Genomic DNA, 19,367 nt, shown 5'->3' with positions numbered 1-19,367 from the left:
TGCTTGTTGAGCAAAGTAATTTGGTAATGATAACGTCACAGTTCTATATGCTATAATGTACATTTTCTGAGTAGGACTACTAAAGAGCAAAGAAAAAATGTGCTTGCTACTTTTATCTCCATATTGAGAAGATAAGACTAGATGTCTTAATATTAGGCCAGAATATCAGAAACTTTTGAAATATATAAGAAGTTATTTCTATTTTGAAATATGTCAGACAGTGTTACCATGTAAATGCAAACTTACTTGCATTTAGGTTAAATTATTGCTTATTGGTAGAATTCAATTGGAAACCTATGACACACTTGAAATGCCACCTCCTTTATGCAGATTGTTCTGATACACATTGCCAGAAACAACCTCTTACTCATGGGAGTAAACAGTATTTTCTACCTTAAACTACAGCTATATATGTACACAAACTAGTATTGTAGCCAGACTGTATACTCCTTGAAGGCAGTAAGGCCCACATCTGATTTATTTCTTTAAGTACATTTTCCTTAGCAGTTACGTGCCTTACCATATCAGGTATTTAATAAATAGTTATTGAATAAAATTTAACAAGGCATGTCAGGATTTTTTTTAAATTAGTAATCTATTTTCATGTTAACCAGTCTTTTTATTGTGGTTCCAATTTCTTTACTATATAAATGCTTAGTTACAGAACACTACAAAACATATTTGGTCCATTTCTTGGGCTTTAGAATATAAATATCTGCAAAACTAAGCTTGTTAACTGAAGCTAGTTTTTACAGTATATGCATGTACCTTTATTCTAAAATGTTTCCCTTTCTACATAAGTTTGCATTTCACTAAGTGTAACTTTATGAAAAGAATGGTTTCAGACCCTCCTCTTCCATGATAGTTTTTGGTAGGTAAATGTTATATCCATAAAACTTTTACAGACTTGTTAGCAAATATTTACTAGACTATAAAACATACTGTAATAGCTAGATGAGGTATCAGGAGGCTTGTGATGAGTACATGAACATTAATGTTCAACAACTGGGAGGAAGAGGACTTCAGGATTCTCCTAATTAACTTCAATTGAAATAACTGGAAAGTTGGGGAGCATGAGCTTATATTCAGGATAGTTTTGACATTAAGATCTTTGAACCAAAGGCAGTTTATAATTTTTGTTAATTTGGGTCTATTACGTGCTGTATTTAAGAGGTCTACTGATTTTAAATGTTTATGGAGAAAAATACTACCCTACAAAAATTAACTTCAAATATAAACTGTCTTTTCCTCTTCTCATTTTCACAATGCTTTTCTTTAGAAAAACATACAAGTCTCTATGTTTTGTAAATTTCAGAAATCAAATGTCAAATGATTCAACAATGATCAGGTTAGTCATGACTGCAAAATACCACTTTTCTTTGCACATAAATCAATCTACATACTGTTTAAGTGCTATTTTAGAAGAATCAACAGTTTTGATTAAAGGCAAGATAACAGATTTCAGAAAGCAGTCAAGTTTACTTTTAAATGGCATAGAAATAAGACAAAAAAAAAAAAAAAAAAAAAAAAAGACGCTGCTGTATAAATTAACCACCATTTGACCTGAGAAAGCTATTTAACCCTTCTGTTTCCTCCTGTGTAAAATGGGGATAATAAGAATATCTACTTCATAGGATAATATTGCAAATTAAATGAGTTAAAATACATCGTTAATACTCAATGAATCTTAGCTATTATGGTGTTAGCTATAAACAGGATGGGGAAATTTTTTTCTTCAACTAAAGTCGTATATTTTAAATGATCTGTTTTTTCATTCCTCCTCACCTCCCCATCTACTCATCTTGTGAGGCAGAAGAGCACAGCGGTTAAGAGTGTGGACTCTGCAGCCCAAAGAGACAAAGTTCAATTCCTGCTCCCTCACTTAGCAACTTGGGTGAACCTGGGCAAGTTAGTTAATCCTTTTATGCTTGGCCTTTCTCATGTGTAAAATGGAGATGATAGCAGAACCAATCTCACAGAGTTGATGTGAAGATTAAAGAAATGTGTGCCTCACGTATGCATTCAATAAATGTTACCCATAATTTCCCATAAAGGAAATTTGTATAAAATAAATTGAATATGGCATAATTTGGCAATTTTGAGGCCCAATCATAAGTATAAAAGAGTAGAGAAACTCTGTGGTTGAGATCATATTTTATTGTTACAGTACAAAGGAAATAGAATGGATTTATTTGTAGCTAATAAGGTCTAAATGTATTCTACAAACTAAAATATGAAAGTGTCATTTATGCTAACATGGCAGAACATAGCATACCAAATTATAGTTTCTCAAGCTGATTTTCCACAACACTTTATATCTTTTTTATGAGTCTTAAAATCTACCATAGAGAGGGTATAGTTTACTTGAGGAAGTAAAACAAGTTCACTGCAGCTGGCATATGGCATTCAAGGTAAGAAGTAATTGGATATGAGGCTGAAAAAAATAAGAAAGGCTAGACCAGGAAGGCCTTGCAAGCCACGTTTAGGACTTGGTTTTAAGGCAATGAAAATCCATTAAGAAATTTTAAGTAGGTCAGCAGGATGATATATGCCTGTAATCCCAGCACTTTGGGAGGCTGAGATGGGAGGATTGCCTGAGGCCAGAAGTTCAAGACCAGCCTGGGCAACATAGCAAGACCTTATCACTCAAAAAAAAAGAAAAAAAAAAAAAAAAAAAGGCAGGAACAGTGATGTTCACTTTAGTCCTAGCTACTTGGGAGGCTCAGGCAGAAAGATATCTTGGGCCCAGGAGTTCAAGGTTTAAGTATACATAAATAGATTTGGATTCCCCAAAAGTCATTCTGGTTATGATGTGGAGAATGGATAAAGAGAACAAGGGTGAGGATTGAAAGGAGTAAAAGACAGAATTCAGGTTTTTCTGGCCAGAATGTAAGTTCCTGGAATGCAGACAGAATAGCATCTGGGTTCCACACATATCACCTAGCCTAATGTCTTTCACATACTCAGAATAAAAGGCATTTAATGGTGTGTGAAGGACTGTATGAAACATCATTTTTTTCTAGGAACAGACAATATCATCCTAAAAGAAATAAAACCCTGACCACTTAGCACTCTAATAATTTATTTATTTACTTAAAAATAAACATGCTATGTAGAAGTCCTGAAAAGTAATAATTAAGAGTACTCTGGGAATATGGTGGCAATGACACTGTTGTTGAATGTATATAATAACATGTGGCATTACCAAAAACCCCTGTACACCAATACCTAGCCAACAAGGTATTCCCCAAACCATCCCCTTCTCATCCTCAAACAGGTGGTTAGATATAAATTATTGGCAGCTATGAGATGCCACATCAACATCTGGGTAGGAAAAAGCAGAGGAATCTGCAAATGGCCCCCAGCACAGGAAAACCTCCAAAGCTTTACCACTCAATGGAAAGTATAGGGAGACAAGATGAAAACAGATGCTAAACTTAAGAGGTGTTCTGAGAGATTCCAGTTTATAAATGAGTGCAAGAGGACCAAGATGTAATAGTTCTGTGATGTTGGATTAGTTGGATCATATAAATTCTTGAAGTTAAAAAATTAAAGTGATTTCCCAGGATAAAAATCCTACACCAAGGAAAAACAGTGGGAGTAGAAGTGAACTGGAAAAAAACAGAGGCCAAGGGGAAAAGGAAACAGAAGGTCTAGATAAAAATACTGAGAGGAATAGAAGAGGCAGATATTGGAAAATATGAGGCCAGAATTTTGACCGGTTTGTGAAAACAACAGAAGAAAGAGGTATAAAACCATGAAATTAGAAGGCTATCCTGTCTCATGGTGTCCTTCTTAAAAGTACAGGAAACCTCATTCAGAACAGCATTGCAGATACTTAAATACGAACGATTATTAAAAGAAAAAAATAAGGTCCTTAGAGACTGTAAGGGTACTCTAGAAAGATATGCCCACAAAAATGAAAACTACACCTGATAATTCTAAAACAAGTTAAAGGAAATTAAGAAAATGATAGAAGATACTTGAACAAGTCACAACTAGAGAGGTTGAGAAATAAAGGTACTGGATAAAAGGAAGATTTAAAAGAAGAGATGATAGCATTCAGGAAGCAATTAGAAATAAAAGGAAAAAATTATTTCAGAAATGAAACTAAACCAAAAGGAACAGAGGAGTGAGCCATATGATGGAGAAACAGAATATGAAAATACAATAAAAATGGAAAAGGTAAAAAATAAAAACTTTAAAAATTATAAAAAAGAAATGAAAAGGATTAGAAAATGATAGCTACAGAAGACAGGCAAAGAAGATCCAATGCAAGTTTAAAAGAAATTTTTAAAACAAAGCCAACGCAACAAAACAAAACAAATATAAAACATAATTGGACAAAATCTTGAAATTTATCTTTAACATGAGATGGTTTGCCTGTGTCCTCACCCAAATCTCAACTTGAACTGTAGCTCCCCAAATTCTCACATGTTGTGGGAGGGACCCAGGGGGAGGTAACTGAATCATAGGGGCAGGTCTTTCCCATGCAATTCTCATAACAACGAATAAGAGTCTAACGAGATCTGATTGGTTTATCAGGGGTTTCCGCTTTTGCTTCTTCCTCATTCTCTTTTGCTGCCAACATGTAAGAATTGCCTTTCATTCTCCAACATGATTGTGAGACCTTCCCCAGCCACGTGGAACTGTAAATCCAATTAAATCTCTTTTTCTTCCCAGTCTTGGGTATGTCTTTATCAGAAGCATGAAAACAGACTAATACATAAAACAGTAATAACTACCTACCAAAAAAGCATAACTTCATCCCTGGGAAAAATCACTTAAAATTATCAACATGAGAATATAGTCTAGGTAAAACTCTTGGTCTTTAAAGAAAAGGAAAATACACATTGAGCATCCAGGCAAAACCAAGTCACTTTTATGTCTAAGAAAATCAGACTATATCAGACATCGAAAGCAACGTTTTATATAGGCATTGGAGTAACATATTTAAGATAGTTAAGAGAAGAAAACATGAGTCATGGATTGTGTATCTGGCCAAAATGACCTTTAAATATACAGTTCATGCATAAACTGCTAATAACAGGCAAGAACTCAGGAAATATTGTTTGAATGAGCACTTCCAGAGGAAATAACTAGAGAATAAACTTCAGACAAAAAGAATACAAAAGCATTGACTTAAGATTTTGTGGTGATCATTAAAAATATATTTAGTTATAGAACTAAAACTGAATGGACTGAACTAAAACTAAATCAAACTAGAACTGAAAAAAAAAAAAAGGAGGCAGTATAGCACTAAATCGCTGTATGTGTCAGACAATGTACACACAGTATAAGTACCTAAAAGTGGATGAAAATACCTGTTTTTTTCTTTCTTTCTTCCTTTTTGTGGAGAATGGGGTCTTTCTATATGGCCCAGGCAGGTCTCAAATTCCTGGGCTCAAGCTATCCTTCTGCCCCTGCCTCCCTAAGTGCTGGGGTTACAGGCATAAGCCACCATGCCTGGCTAAAAATGGATGAAAATAAAAAGTATATAGGAAAAATAAGATAAGTTCCCTGACTGTCTTACAGATATTAACAAATGAAAGAAGGGCACATGAGGCCAGCTAACTTCAACATTGCTCACAGTAGGGAACCAGCAGCAAGGGGCCTCAAAAAGGAAGGGAAAGGGCCTAAGACTGTTATATAGAGGTAATAATAAACAGGTAATTATTAGGGGAAAAAAAAAAAGCCTTCCTCTAAGTCCAATGGTATACCAGAGTGAGAATGAGGGCAAGAGAAAGGAGAAAAAGAAAGGTAAAGGTAGTAAGAGAGGGAGAGAAAGAGAGATGTCTGTTTCTCTTAAAAACAGGGGAACAAAAGCCAATGAAAGGATGTATCTGCCGGGCACCGTGGCTCACGCCTGTGATCCCAGCACTTTGCGAGGCTGAGGCAGGCAGATTGCCTGAGGTCAGGAGTTTTAGACCATCTGGCCAACATGGTGAAACCCTGTCTCTACTAAAAATACAAACATTAGCTAGGTGTGGTGGCAGGTGCCTGTGGTCCCAGCTACTCAGGAGGCTGAGGCAGGAGAATCGCTTGTACAAACCTGGGAGGCGGACGTTGCAGTGAGCCAAGATCATGCCAGTGCACTCCAGCCTGGGTGATAGAGTGAGGCTCCGTCTCAAAAAAAAAAAAAAAAAAAAAAAAGGATAAATCATAAGCAAAACAAAACCCATTTTGGGGAAGAAACAAATGGAGGGAACCAGGTAGAAGTGAGACTTCTTTGAAAATAACTGTCTGAAAATTTGATTATGGATCCCATGAGTGTTTTTATATTATTATAAAACAAAATTAAACACGTTAAAAAGAAACTTGTTGCTGAAAATGACACTAATTATACATCGGCATACCTAAACTTAGAAACTATTTCAAGTTACTTTAAAACACAGGCAAATGACTGTATATTCCTAGTGTACTTATAGTAAGTATCAAATAAATGTAGAAAAAAGAAAAAAACACTTTTTAGTGATTATTTTACTGGTAGTGATGATAGTATGGTGATTCTGAGATTGCTGTCTGTGAATGGTGGGGTAAATAAAATGAATGTTCCGATATCAAGATGTGGTATTTTTAATACGGTTGGAAAAAGACTAAAATCAATGACAGAAAGTATAAACAATAAAGTCTTGAATTTGAACTGGAACTATCAGTATGAATCAATATTTTTTTTCTTAAAAAAAAAAAAATCCTAACTAATTTATCTGAAAAGACCTAGAAACAGAGACATTCCTAACATCCAGACTCTGGCTTCTAAACCTATTTCCTATTATAGTAAAAGAATCAGCGCTTCTTGGAGAAATGGGTGACTCCTAAGTCAGAAAAGGTCCAAAAAAAGCCTAGAAAATGCAAACATACCAGAAAGCAAAGACTAGCAGCAAAGAAACACACAACTACTTTAAATAATCTCCCATTGGCCACAAATGGGACAATTTTGCATCAATTAGAATTATAACCAATGGAGGAAACACATCAAATGTGTTTACATCAGTGAGTTCACCTTTGGAAAATGTTAGGAACCAATTCATTTTGAAAACTGACATCTAATAAGGGGAAAGAATCAAGTATTTCTCTTGCTTTTCCTACATGATTTGTACCTTAAAGTAATTGAGTAGTTGGAGAGGAGGAAGGTTTCAACAGAAGTAACAAGAACATATTAAAAGAATTAACACAGCTCTATTTTGCAACCCTTAATGAATAAATCTGGGCAATAATCATCATGCCAAATAAATCACGGAAAGAGATGTAAGTGAGGGAAGTATACAATATCACCTTTGGAACAATCTTGCCAAACAAAACAAAACACCAAACCTGAATCTCTAATCAGTTCTCCAGATCTAAATACCAATTACAGGAAACACAGAGGACAGTGGAGTATGTTAAATGACACCATGTAGAGAAAATCAGCAACATTCCAATATGTGAGAAATTTTACAGGCCAAACACCCATGTCTTCAACCAAAATATGTCAAGGAACGCGCGCGCGCGCACACACACACACACGCGCGCACACACACACACACACACACACACACAGAGAGAGAGAGAGCTGGAAAAGGGGAATTTATATATCAAAGGAAATCTGAGAGATTATAAGGCAATAAAATAAAGGAAATGTAAATATCAATTGCATATATACATATTCATATATATTAAGGGATTATTGTTATTTTTTATAGATGGGATAAAGATACTGAGACTTGTTTTTTTGTTTTTTTTGTTTTTTAAAAGAAGCTGTTACCTTTTAGAGAAACACACTGATGTATTTCAGTTGAAATAAAGGAGTTGGGGGGCGGGGGGATACAGATGAAACAGGGTTTGCCACATGTTGATAATTATCTAAGCCAGTTAATAGACACAATGAGTTCATGTTTTTCTCTGTATTTCTGTGTATAAAAAAATTGTTAAAAATTGCTTTCATCATCTTGACAATGTAAGTGAAAAAGCATCTTTTCAAGCCTTAAGATTGCCAGTATAAGTCATTACAGCTTTTTCAAGGCTTAATGAAAGAGACTCTTCATAATTTTTAAGTGACCAAATTTGAAATTAAATTAAGTTATTCATGAGGTCTAAATCTAGTCTGCATAGACCCCTGGACTGTAACTTGATTTAAAAAGATTACAAAAATCTTTATCTGAGGTTTATTGTCCTTAGAAAGGATAATACATAGTTTTTATTCCATCTTTCTAATTAGTAATTTAAGCATATGTTCAGCATTTAACTCTAAATGTTTGCCTTTTCCCCAAGCTCGAAGACAGCTGTCCAAGATTTGAATGCCAGAAAACATTTAAATATCAACATCTGTTGAATTATGTTAATTTAGTGTAATATAATTGGGCATGAGTTGGAACTGATCAGAAGTATATGAAATAAACAAAGGTAAATTCCCACCAATATCTTGGTATACAAACAAATCACTAAGGAATGATGAAAAACAATTTGAAAAACAATTATTTCTACAAAAAAAGGCAAAGGAAAGGTACTGATTATAAAGAAATTGATTCTTTTAAAAGCATAATTCTAACTTTTAGGACATTATCTTGCTATTTTTAAATTGTTCCTGTAATTGAAAGGAAATGAAAATTATCTAAAATGAGTGATAGCCAAATATTTAATATTTGAATATTTTTATTCATTATATAGTAAAACATTCTAATTATACTTATATATGCATTAAATTTTTAGATTGCAGAATAATTCTTGTTATATTATGAGCAGTAAATATTCAAGGGTTGATGTGATTTCTGTAGACATAAAGTAATATTTTAAAATTGAAAGTATTTTCAGTGTGGCAGATGAATTTAATAGGTTTTTTCCTGAGGACTGTAAGGTACAAATTATCAAGCAGCAGATGTTGTTTATTATTTTGCTGATTTAAAATATTAATTTTTACAGTGATTATCTTATTAATAAATTAGGACTGCTTGTTTGTTTTGGGAAATATTCTGGCACATACACATTGGATTAACAGATCCCCAAATGTACTCATAATGAAGTTATAACCCAGGCTGCAGTAGTGATACAAGCTGTTGTGATATGGGCCTGCAGGTGTATCCTAATCATTTCCTAGGAGAATCATCTCCGGGAGTTAAAGGTTAGTTCTGTGTCCATGCCCATTTAATCACAGGACCAATTTGGAGAGTGCCAACTGTGAAACAAACACCTGTCCCTAAGGAAATGGACTTTAGACCACAAATTCATTTCAGCTAAGGGTCACTGGAACAGCTTTCACATGCCAACTATTTTCCATCATTAGTGACCATGGCCAAATTCAACTGCAATCCTAGAGATGAGAGGCTGTGCATACTTTTGTCATTTGAAAATATCTAGTTCATCTACCAGAAAAAGAGAAGATATAAGTAATAAGAGTTTCACTAGTTAGTAGTAGTATTTTGTTTTTGTTTTATTTACCACCTACTGGGCATATTACTTATTTCTAAATGTCAAATTCCTTTTTTTCTGTGTGGGTTTTTCATATAAAACTGAAGAGCAACCTCCAAAATTCTAAGTGGCTGATAACTAATTTTATTTAGTGTAATGACAATTTAAAATAACCCTCTATGATCATTAGTTTAAAATCTTGGCAAGGAAGAATTTCAGGATGCCAAAAGGACAGAAAGCATGAGAACTGGCAATTTGATAATAGTGTAGTTTTATATAATACAATAATTTGGTTATATAGAGTAAAACAGATTAATTAAATCCCTTAAAAACCATTTTATGTTGTATATGTGGTATGCTTCCAATTATTCTACTCTAAGGATCTCTATACTTAGATGCCATTTTTCTAATTGGAATATATATGTAATTAAATGCATTCCAATTAAACAAATATAGAATGTATACATTCGAATTAAAGCAAATATGTGAATACTTTCTTTTTTTTTTTTTTTTTTTTTTTTTTTTTTTTTTTTGAGACGGAGTCTTGCTCTGTCAAAGTGCAAATCTCAGCTCACTGCAAGCTCCGCCTCCCAGGTTTACGCCATTCTCCTGCCTCAGCCTCCCGAGTAGCTGGGACTACAGGCGCCCGCCACCTCACCCGGCTATTTTTTTTGTATTTTTTAGTAGAGACGGGGTTTCACCGTGTTAGCCGGGATCGTCTCTCGATCTCCTGACCTCGTGATCCGCCCATCTCGGCCTCCCAAAGTGCTGGGATTACAGGCTTGAGCCACCGCGCCCGGCCATATGTGAATACTTTCTAATCATTCATGTATACATAAGAATGAATAAAAAAATCTAAGACATTTTTCTATCTGAAAGGCTAAACTTTTTTACAACAATAAAATCTAATGCTAATTTTAGGTATGGAAGGGAAAAATGAGAATAAACTAGAAATTTTACTTTTAAAGTTAGTTTAAAAGCAGTTTTAAACCATTATTTTGGACATATAAAATATACAAAATATAAAATGTCAAGTGATAGAATTTGCTTTAAAATATGACAAAAGATAATTTGTTTTAAAATCCTAAATTTACTAAGGTAGGATAGACAACTTAAATCATTAAAATAAAGCATCACTTTTTGTTGATATACTTAATTTTGTTGATATATTTCTGGGAAAAGCAACATTAAACAAATATAGCCCATGTCATTAAGCGGTACTCTAATGAATAGTTACCCAATCCCAATTTATTAACAGCTGCTCAAAAATTTCATAATTAATAGTTTCATTTACTTTTGGCAAATCTGCAAAATGACAAATAGTTTTGTATCTGTTGCAAATTATGTCTCCTTTCCAAACAACAAATGACAGTATGGGGAAGACTGAGTAAACCAAAACCTTGAACATCTTTGGATCTTTAGATGATCAAATAAAGAGCAGCTGTAATTCTATCTGTTACATCCGCAACAAAATACAGTGATCTGTATCATATAAAAACGAATGTGCTCTGTATTAAAGTAAATAGGAATGTTCTTTCTAACTTGATGGAAGAGGGTTGACATGAATGTGATGAGATCTGTTTTGTTTCTCTGATTAAATCTATTGTCATTTTTGTTTTTTTCATTTTAGGAAACTCCTTGTATTGCTAATCAGGCAAAATGACAGGAGAAAAAGTTTCTTTCTTCTCATTATTAATAGACAACCTAAGAAATTATGTCACATGGAATCCATGGATGATCAAATCATTTGACATTAAGTAGATGAAAAGTGAAAAATATAATGCATTTAGCAACTAAGTAAAAGTGAATTAAATATGTTTCTAAAAGACACTTAAAAATTAAGTACAATTTAATAATGTCAGCAATAAAAATGTTTTTACTTGATTTCAAATTACATGTCAGGCTACTAAATGATTTGGCTTTTGTGCTTCATAACAGTAAATGACAAAAATCATGTAAGTAAGAAAACACGGCAAATTCAAACCCTACTCCTTCAAAAAAAATGGTGCCATATCCATAAGGAAAGGCTTTGAATCTAAACAGTTGAATAAAGCTGCCACAAATAATCAAGTCTGTTACATGGATACTTACAGCAATAAAGACTAATCATAAGCATAAACGTGTTAAAAGAGCAAGATCTTTTAAAAAATGCCGTATCACTTCGTATTAGGCATCGCTTAATGCATGTTTTCAACGGACTTTCTTTTTTTTTCTTTTGAGACAGAGTCTTGCTCTGTCGCCCAGGCTAGAGTACAGTGGCCCGATGTCGGCTCACTGTAAGCTCCGCTTCCCAGGTTTACGCCATTCTCCTGCCTCAGCCTCCCGAGTAGCTGGGACTACAGGCACCTGCCACCATGCCTGGCTAATTTTTTGTATTTTTAATAGAGATGGGGTTTCACCATGTTAGCCAAGATGGTCTCGATCTCCTGACCTCATGATCTGCCTGCCTTGGCCTCCCAAAGTGCTGGGATTACAGGTGTGAGCCACCGTGCCTGGCCCAACAGACTTTCAATTTGGAAAAGCTATATTGAACTTTCTGGTGCTAACCAAAGGCTTCTGACACGAGAAACAACGTGACATTATTTAGTTGTAGCTCTAGAATGAGGTGATAGCAGTGCGAAAGGTCCTTCTAATTTTGTGAAGCATAAAATCATATTTAAATACAGAAATACCAAGAAAAAAAAGGATTGAAATTGCAGAACTGTTCTCCCTGCTTTCTCACCTGTAGTTCTCAAGAATAACTGGAGAAAGAATGTACAGAGGGAGGAACTGGCTGAAATGGCTTTGGCATTGTCCTAGTCCCCCCTAGAAACAGGATGTCCTTCAACTCTTTAGCACAGCAAGTTCTTTCCCCACTAAGGTATATAACCCAGGGCATGCTTACTTTCTGGATCCCTTAGCTGTGGTGCGACTGGGCATGCGTGGAGGAAACTCTATCAGCCCCAGGCAGCTTTCCTGAGCCTTGGGAGGCTGGCTCACAAAGGATCATAAAAGCTTTTGTCCCTTACTACCTATCTGTGAGTAATCACTCTGCTTCATATAACCTGTGGCACGTGAGTGTGTTCTGCCTTAGAAGACTCAGATAAGTTGGTAACTGGTGCACAGTGAACTTGCTTAATAAATCTAGACATCACTAGTATTTATCTCTAAAAAACACTTAGGTGCATTGGCTCAAGGTTTTGTTCTCTCTCTCTGTGTGTGTGTGTACATGTGTGTATTTGTGTGTGTGTTCACTTTAATAACTGCTTGCATGTAATGACCACTCAAAAACCATGCCTGTTGATTACTAAATATTGAAAGTGACAGGTAATAGGTAGTTCTTCTTTTAAAAAAATAACAATTGAGTATGCTTTTATGCATTTATTTATGAAAAGAATTTCATGTTTTCCTGAGTTGTAGTCATGCCTTTCAAAGGTTTTGAGGTATATAAAAGTGACAGAACGGCATGAACAAACCCTGAGATATCCATAAAATATTAGACAGATAAGAGACGACAAAACTAAGATACAACTTCATAGTAGGCAAATGGACAGAAAACACTGAAGAAATGGAAGAATGACTGTAAAAAAAAAAAAAAAAAAAACAAACCACGGACTTATCAAACGGAAGTATAGAAGGAAATAATCAACATGATATAAGCAACGTGGAAGAAGATGAGACAGGAAACACGTAACTCTAGGGACTATGAGGCTAAATCTCGGGAAAACACATCAAATAAATATGTGAAAATAATGTCATGATGACAATTCCTCACATAACTCACTATCTGACACATCTACTTTATGACAAGGACACCTCTCAGGAAATAAAAATGAAACAATAAACTAAAAGAAAGATTATAAGACTAATACCACTTGAATCAATTAGATAAATTAAATCCGTATTAAAAATCAGCATGTTTCTCCCTTGAAATTTGATTATAGGACCCATTATGCATACTATGTGAGAAGAATAAGAATGTTATTTACAATAAACGTATGAACAAATACAGTGAATCAATACTTTGTTAGTAGTGAATATTAACATTCAGGATATGATGAAATGGCATGTAATGATGGGCACTGCTAATGGTAATTGATTCCACAACAGGAGATAGTGAAGCATGAGAAGCAAGTTAGGAAACCCACAGGAACCCTGCCCTTTTAGGAAAAGAGAGAAGTATAGGATACCTTGAAGAATACAGTGTGCATTATTGATGAAGTAGAACTTCCTGATAGAAAGGATTAAAATAGTTAAAATGAGTTATTTGTTTAAAGGAAATTATAAAGGTCACTTGTTTGGATTGTTAGATATAGAAAGGTCAAAGAGTTGGGAGACAATTCTTTTGCACTCATAATTAAGAGTCTAGATGAAAATTAATGTGAATGTGGCAAAAAAGGAGAAATGGCATAAATTGGACATAAAGAAAACCACCACAAAAGTGAATTACAGTAAGTGGCATTGGTAAATATGTCCCCAAATCCCTTTTTACAGAGGTCCTGAAAACTCCCCTGAGGAGTTGAGGGTGAGATGTCCTACATTCCAAAGACTAAAGCCATAACTGCATAGCACTTTATTCAGTGCTTTTGTGAGGAATGCCTACGTTAAGGGCATGCTTTAGTCATGCACTTCAAAGTCTTGGCTTTGAATCATGAACAGTGGACCGTTTATGCATTTATCTTTTTTTATCTGCTTGGTATATTTTGGGAGTAAATGATCCTACAATTTATTGATTTAACGCATTATAGTTCTCTTCTCTAACCTATATGTTTTTCTACAAGTTGAAAAAGGGAAGTGCAGTCACTCATCCAAAAGGGGTAAGAAAAGTCAAGATACTATTAAAAATACTAAGAAAGAAAATGGATTGAAGAGTAACATAGAAAAATGAATATAAATAGGAAAAGTGAAGAACTTTTATCTTGCATTTAACAAAACTTGTAACAAGAATTAAACATGAGTAGTCTTTCCCTTCTTACACATCTGTTTCACCTTTTCAAGTTGCCCTGTGCCTAACAAAACTGAAGGCTTCAGAGAGAAGAAAAAATACGCACTCACAAATCAATAAAAAGAAGGTATGAAAGGAATGTTCAAAGAAACAAGAGAAGGTTGGGCACAGTGGCTCACGCTTGTAACTGCAGTACTTTGGGACTCTGAGGCGGGTGGATCACTTGAGGTCAGGAGTTTGAGACCAGCCTGGCCAACACGGTGAAACCCCATCTCTAGTAAAAATACAAAAATTAGCCGGATGTGGTGGCAGATGCCTGTAATCCCAGTTACTTGGGAGGCCGAGGCAGGAGAATTGCTTGAGCCTGGGAGGCAGAGGTTGCAGTGAGCCGCGATTGCGCCACTGCACTCCAGCCTGGGCGACAGAGCAAGACTCCATCTCAAAAAACAAAACAAAACAAAACAAACAAACAAACAAAAAAAATTAGAGAAATAAGAGGAGATCTTGGAAATGAAAAGAATAAGATAATTTTAAATATAATTAAGTTACTTGGGGCTGAGTGTTGAGAAAACTGCCCCCAAATCTTCCAAGAAAATAATACATAAAAGAAAAGTTTAAAAAGTTAGAGGATCATTTAAGGGTGCTCCAATACTGAAAAATTAGGAGCACAGATAAAATGGTAACCACTGAAAACTGAAAGACATTGGAGCAATGCCTTCAAAACCCTGAGGCAAAAGAATTTTCAAACTGGAATTCAATTCCCAGCTAAATCAATCAATGTGAGATAAGAATAAAGACATTTTCAGACATGCAAAATTCCATAAATTTAACCATCTCTGTTCTCTTCTGGGAAAGCTGAAGAAAAATAATGCCACTGGATCTTGGGCACGTAAAATCCCACACAGGGGATATACGAAGGAAATCTCAAGCATGTTAGTTAAGAGAGATGCCAGGACATTAGATGTGCAGCAGGTCCAGAGAGCAAACAGTCCAGCGTGAGCCTGAAAAATGGAGGGCTCCAAGAGAGATGCCACCAAGAAAAATAACTGAAAGGTGTCTAGCTTCTGTCAAGAGGCATCTGATGAGTTAGGGATAGGCACATAGAACAAAAAGCAAATAAGAAACAAAACAATGATAACCACAACAACTAAAAGTGATGTATCTGTGAATATCTACATAGATAATCATATTAATGAAAACAATGGATATTTATTTGGTCTGGGAGAAAGAGAGAAAGAAATCCAGATATGAGTGTGTGTGTGTGTGTGTGTGTGTGTGTGTATTGTTGGTGGGGGGGGGGCGGACCCAGCAAGAAATCAATATGCACAAGACTTGGGGTGGAGCAAGATGGCAGAATAGAAGACTTCACCAATTGCCACCCCCTCCAGGATACCAATTTAAGAAGCGCATTCATAACAACCACAAATAGGTGAGCATTCACAATACCTGGATTTAACTTCACACTGCTGGAAAAGGCACTGAAGAGGCAGGAAAAACAGTCTTGAATCACTGATGCTGCCCCTACCCTATTCCCTGGCAGTGGCAGTGTAATATGAAGAGCATGTCTATGCTCTGGGGTGAGGGAGAGCACAGCAATTGTGAGGCACTGAACTCAGTGCTGCCCTGTTATAGCAGAAATCAAAACGGAACCAAACTCAGCTGATGCCTGCCCACGGAGGAAACATTTAAACCAGCCCTAGCCAGAGGGGAATCACCAATCCTAGCGGTCCAAACTTGAGTTCCTGCAAACCTCGCAACCATAAGCTAAAGTACTCTGGGGCTTTAAATAAATTTGAAAGGCAGTCTATGCCACAATGACTGCAACTCCTAGGAGAGTCCTAGTTCTGAACTGGGCCCAGAGGTAGTGGACTGGTGGGGCATGCAACATATTGAGACACTAGCAGGGGTGGTTAAGGGAGTGCTAGCATCACTCCTCTCCTAACCCCAAGCTGTATAACTCATAACTCCAAAAGGGATCCCTTTCCTCTTCTGAAGGAGATGAGAGGGAAGAGTGGAGAGGACTTTGTCTTGCATCTTGGATAGTAGCTCAGCCACAGCAGGATAGGGGACCGGTCAGAGCCGTGAGGCCTTCTTTCCAGGGCCTAGCTCCTGGGTGACATTTCTAGATATATCCTGGGCCAGAAGGGAACCCACTGCCTTGAAGGGAAGGACTTGGTTCTGACAGGATTCATCACTTGCTAACTGAAGAGCCTTTGGGCCCTGTATAACAAGCAGTGATAACTAGCTACCACACTGAGGGCCTTGGGTGAGCCTCTGAGACTTGCTGGCTTCAAGGGAGACTCAGCACATTCCCAGCTGTGCTGACTCGTCTGCTTGAGAAAAGCAGAGGGAAAAGTAAAGAGGACTTGTCTTGCACCTTAGGTACCAGCTTGGCCACAGGGGAACGGAGCACCAAGTGGGATCTTGGGGTCCATGATTCCAGAACTTGGTTCCTGTGTGGCATTTCTGGACCTGTCCTGGGCCAGAGGGGATCCCACTGCCCTGAAGAGTGAGTCCTAGGCCAGGCAGCATCCACCACAAGCTGACCGAAGACCCCTTGGGCCTAAGGGAACATTGGCAATAGTCTGGCAGTACTCCCCATGGGCCTGTGGTAAGAGTGGCCAATGGGTGAGGATCCTCTGCCTTTGGAAAGGGGAGGAAAGAGTGGGAAGAACTGCAACTAGTGGTGTGAGTGCCAAATCAGCGGAGTGTAATAGAATACCGGGTAGACTTCTAAGCTTTTTGATTCTACTCCCTGGCTCCCACATGGCACCTCTGGACCCCCCTGGGGTAAGGGGGAGTGGTTACAATAGGCCTTGGGCAAGACCTAATGCTGTGCTGGCTTCAAGTCTGACCCACAGTCCTTCTGGTGGTGTTGAAGGAGATGCTCGTGTCACTCTACTGCTAGCTTCATGAGACTCAGAGCAAGAGAGAAACTATGTGTGATTGGGAGAAAGAAAGGGAAGAGAAGAAGAATCTCTACCTGGTAATCCAGATAATTCTCCCAGATCTTGTCTAAGACTACAAAGGCAATACCTCTACAAGTCTGCAAGAACCACAGTGTTACTGTTCTTGGGATGCCGCCTAAAGCACGACAGCTTAGATTACAATATCCTAGTCCCTTTGAATATCTGGAAAGCCTTTGCAAGAAAGATGGGTACAAAAGAGCCCAGACTGAGAAGACTACAACAAACACCTAATTCTCCACTGCCCAGACACAAACATCTACAAGTATCAAGATCATTCAGGAAAACGTGACCTCACCAAATGAACTAAATAAGGCACCAGGGACCATCCTGGAGCCACAGACAGAATTCAAAATACCTATTTTGAGGTAACTCAAAGACATTCAAGATAATACAAAGAATTCAAAATTCTATTAGACTAATTTAATAAAGAGATTGAAATAATGAAAAGCAGGATAGATCAAGCTGAAAAAAAATTGGTGAGTTGAAGACAGGATAAAAATACATGGTCAGAAGAGACAAAAGACAAAAGAATAAAAAACAATGAAGCATACCTACAGGACCTAGAATATAGCATCAAAAGGGCAAGTATGAAAGTAATTGGCCTTCAAAAGTGGGAAATGAAAGAGATAGGGGTAGAAAGTGTATTTAAAGGGATAACAGAGAATTTCTCAAATCTAGAGAAAGATATCAATATGTAAATCCAAGAAGGTTATAGAACACTAAACAGATTTAACCAAAAGAAAACTACCTCAAAGCATTTAATAATCAAACTCCCAAAGGTGAAGAATAAAATAAAGAACCCTAAAAGCAGCAAGAGAAAAGAAACAAGTAACATACAATGGAACTCCAATACATGTGGCAGCAGACTTTTCAGTGGAAATCTTATAGGCCAGGAGAGAGTGACATGACATATTTAAAATGCTGAAGGAAAAAAACTTTTACTCTAGAATAGTTTATCTGGTGAAAATATCTTTCAAACATGAAGGAGAAATAAAGGCTTTCCCAGACAAACAAAACCTGAGGGATTTCATCAACACCAGACACATCCTACAAGAAATGCTAAGGGAGTTTTTCAGTTTGAAAGAAAAGGACATTAATGAGCAATAAGAAATCATCTAAAGGTACAAAATTCACTGGCAATAGTAAGTACACAGAAAAACACAGAATATCATAACACTGTAATTATGATGTCTAAACTACTCTTAAGTAGAAAGACTAAATGATGAAAGAATCAAAAATAATAACTGCAACAATTTTTCAAGACATAGTACAAGAAGATACAAATAGAAACAACAAAAAGTCAAAAAGTGGAGGAATGAGGTTGAGGCATCGTTTTTAATTAGTTTTCTTTTTTCTTTATGTAAACAGTGTTGTTATAATCTTAAAATAATGTGTCATAAAAAAGTGTTTGCAAGCCTCAGTGGTAACCTCTAATCAAAAAGCCTACAACAGATACATAAAAAATAAGCAAATAACTAAATCATATTACCAGAGAAAAATCACCTTCACTAAAAGGAAGACAAGAAAGAGAAGGAAGAGTAGATCACAAAACAACCAGAAAACAAATAAAAAATGGCTGGAGTAAGTCCTTACTTATCAATCATAACACTGAATGTAAATGGACTAAACTCTCCAGTCAATAGACAGAGAGTGGCGGAATGGATAAAAATTCAAGAGCCAATGATCTGTTGCCTACAAGAAATACACTTCACCTGTAAAGACACAAATTGAATGAAAATAAAGAAATGGAAAAAGATACTCCATGCCAATGGAAACCAAAAAAGAGCAGGATTGCTATATTTATATGAGACAAAATAGATTTCAAGACAAAAACTGTAAGAAGAGAAAAAGAAGATTACGTAATGATAACAGGGTCAATTCAGCAAGAGGGTTTAACAGTTTTAAATATATATGCACTCAACACTGGGGCATCCAGATATATAAAGCAAATATTATTAAAGCTAAAGAGAGATATAGGCCCCAATACAATAATAGCTGGAGACTTTGAGCTGGGCAAAAATTTATTGAGTAATACCCTATGAGCAAAGGCAACCATAGCAAAAATGGACAAATGGGGTCACATCAAATTA

At 36.2% G+C, this 19,367-nt stretch overlaps 1 protein-coding gene across 4 annotated transcripts in view; it reads right to left on the bottom strand.

The window, feature by feature from the left end:
• GPATCH2 (G-patch domain containing 2) overlaps positions 1-19,367 on the bottom strand; it is a 203,385-nt gene that overhangs the window by 34,255 nt on the left and 149,763 nt on the right. The window contains exon 9 of one of the 4 annotated variants that reach the window (XR_007723473.1): positions 6,053-6,126. The exons of the other annotated variants lie outside the window; for them this stretch is intronic. The gene's annotated coding sequence lies outside the window, so the exon portion shown is untranslated. The remainder of the gene's footprint in view (positions 1-6,052; positions 6,127-19,367) is intronic. 4 annotated transcript variants of the gene reach the window in all.

The sequence above is a fragment of the Macaca thibetana genome, chromosome 1 (genome assembly GCF_024542745.1).
Source record: "Macaca thibetana thibetana isolate TM-01 chromosome 1, ASM2454274v1, whole genome shotgun sequence".
Taxonomy (NCBI): domain Eukaryota; kingdom Metazoa; phylum Chordata; class Mammalia; order Primates; family Cercopithecidae; genus Macaca; species Macaca thibetana.
This window is presented reverse-complemented; position numbering and strand designations above follow the sequence as displayed.